This window comes from Adiantum capillus-veneris, chromosome 15 (assembly GCF_014529385.1).
Source record: "Adiantum capillus-veneris isolate H3 chromosome 15, ASM1452938v2, whole genome shotgun sequence".
Lineage (NCBI taxonomy): Eukaryota > Viridiplantae > Streptophyta > Polypodiopsida > Polypodiales > Pteridaceae > Adiantum > Adiantum capillus-veneris.
This window is the reverse complement of record NC_140945.1, coordinates 51,934,020-51,936,374: the sequence shown is the minus strand read 5'-3', so window position 1 is coordinate 51,936,374 and position 2,355 is coordinate 51,934,020. Positions and strand designations below refer to the sequence as shown.

General features: G+C 47.6%; 1 pseudogene; it reads left to right on the top strand.

Moving 5' to 3' along the window:
- The first annotated feature begins 1,091 nt into the window (after positions 1-1,091).
- Positions 1,092-1,697, top strand: LOC147440651 (uncharacterized; annotated as a pseudogene).
- Positions 1,698-2,355: the final 658 nt, after the last annotated feature.

Genomic DNA, 2,355 nt, shown 5'->3' with positions numbered 1-2,355 from the left:
AGCCTCTCTCCCAATTGCACAGATGCAGTGCTCATTTGGCCTGTTAAAAACCCTAAATTGACGCTTTGATTCTTCGTTGTGAAAATTTCATAGAAGCTTCAAAACTTAATTGGAGAAGACCAAGTAGTTATTTGAGGAGGGGAAACCCTAATTAGAGGCCTCACAGCCTCAACCATGTAGTGGAAACAGCACGGGACTCCGCTAGCACCCTGTCTTGGAATGGCTGTATCTCCTTGCTTATATGCCCAAATGAGCTCATTACTGGATCTAAAACTTCCCCCTCAGCTTGAGCCAATGACTACTCCGTCGTTGATGTGGCAATTTGAGCCATTTTTTGCTATTTTAGGGCTATTTTTGACCATTTTTTGGGGGTGCAATTTTTGGGCGAGCAATTTTTGGCGAGCGCTTTTTAAAAATCAGGTGAGCAGATTCCCAAAAGAAGGGATAATCTACCCATCTCTCTCTCTCTCTCTCTCTCTCTCTCTCTCTCTCTCTCTCTCTCTCTCTCTCTCTCTCTCTCTCTCTCTCTCTCTCTCTCTCTCTCTCTCTCTCTCTCTCTCTCTCTCTCTCTCTCTACCTGTCGTAGCGTTTCTCCCTCCTCAACCCCTTAACGCCTGAGTCTCCCCATGGGCGAGAGGCAGCCCTGTGGGGAGGCATTAGGCCTATCCCCATAGCCTCGATCGCGAGCCAAAACCAAGCCCCTGCATCTCGTGGCGAGAACATCACCACACAACAAGAATTTGAACGCAGCAACTTTTCGAACCTCTCATATCTCGCAAAACCCGAATCTCCTGCAGCCTGGCTCACAAAGCTTGCACTGCCTAACCCTGAACTCACGACCCTGCAAAGCTGTGTAAGCCTCACAAAGCAGCCTCATAAACCTTAACCGCATGCAAACTAAGGATCTATTAAGGCCTAGTTTACAGTGGTGTCACACTGGTTTAGATAGGGGTCCCATTGGATTGTAGTGGGCTCTCATCATGAATACCCCAAAGGGTACTGCGAGGAGTCGACCAAGTTTTGCAGCCGTTGTAGCAGCGCCAAGTAAAAGCGATCGGATCGGAGAGCTTCCAAGAGTTGTTGATCAGCTTATGGAAGAGAATCGCGACCTAAAAGCGCGCCTTAGCAAGCTTGAGGCACGTTTCGACTCTATGGTCAATGTTGCCACAGACAAAGCCAAAGAAGTTGAAGCCAAAGTCACCCAAGCTCACTTTGCAGTCATTAAAAAAGTGCAGACATGTGTGACAACGGAACTTCGAGAACAAAGACTTCAGGAAGAGAACTCCTTCAAGGTCCGGATTGGTGGGCTTCCCTCACCATGGTGCACCACTGATGATACCCTCGAAGAAGCAATTATCAAGCTCAACAATATTCTTCAAACAATCAACATCAAGCCGGAATCCATTTCTTGGATCAATGACACCCATAGGCAAGTTCCATTTGAGCATTGCCTTCTCACTTTCAAGGAAAAAGAGGAGCGGGTGAGGGTGCTGTGTCAATCCCACCTCCTCAAGGGAACGAAGGTTTGGATTGCTGAGGAGTTGAACTTGAATCAACTCAAGATGAAGAAACAAGAACTCAAAAAGGTCTACGAAGCACGAAACTAAGGAAAATGGGCAGTATATCGAGGAGGTAAGGCCATCATCCAAGAATTTCGAGCTCCCAAAGCGACTATCCCCTTACCCGACCCCACCTAGGTTTTGCTTCTTTTTCCCACCCTCTTGACGGACCCTCAGTCCTTAACTGATTTGTATCTAATGCCTTCTCTTAGAAGACCGAATTGTAATGTTTTTGTTTCCGGTCCCATGGGTCATATCTGACCTCCGTGGACGATAATGAAATCTATCTATCTCTCTCTCTCTCTCTCTCTCTCTCTCTCTCTCTCTCTCTCTCTCTCTCTCTCTCTCTCTCTCTCTCTCTCTCTCTCTCTCTCTCTCTCTCTCTCTCTCTCTCTCTAACTAAAATTTGATTGTCGGTTCACAGCCAACTTACATTCAAACAAAAACCACCATGGATGCATTCAATACACTATTGATAAGACAAACAAAAGTTCCTTACACACAATTATGGTCTATTTCATACAGCAAACCCCAAATCTATGTGTTCCATTGCATCAAAAGTAAATACAGATGGGGGGGGGGGGGGGGGGGGGGGGGGGGGGGGGGGGGGGGGATACATCATGGGTGAGGTGGATGCAAGAAGGGCGGTGGGGGGCCATATGCTCTGGGATGAAACAAAGGTCGTGCCAATGGGGGCAGTGCACCAAATGGTGGGGGAAATCCTCCAAATGGCAGAGGGTACGAACCATATGTGGGGGGAGGTTGTAGGTAGTGAAAGAGGCAATGGATCAACTCC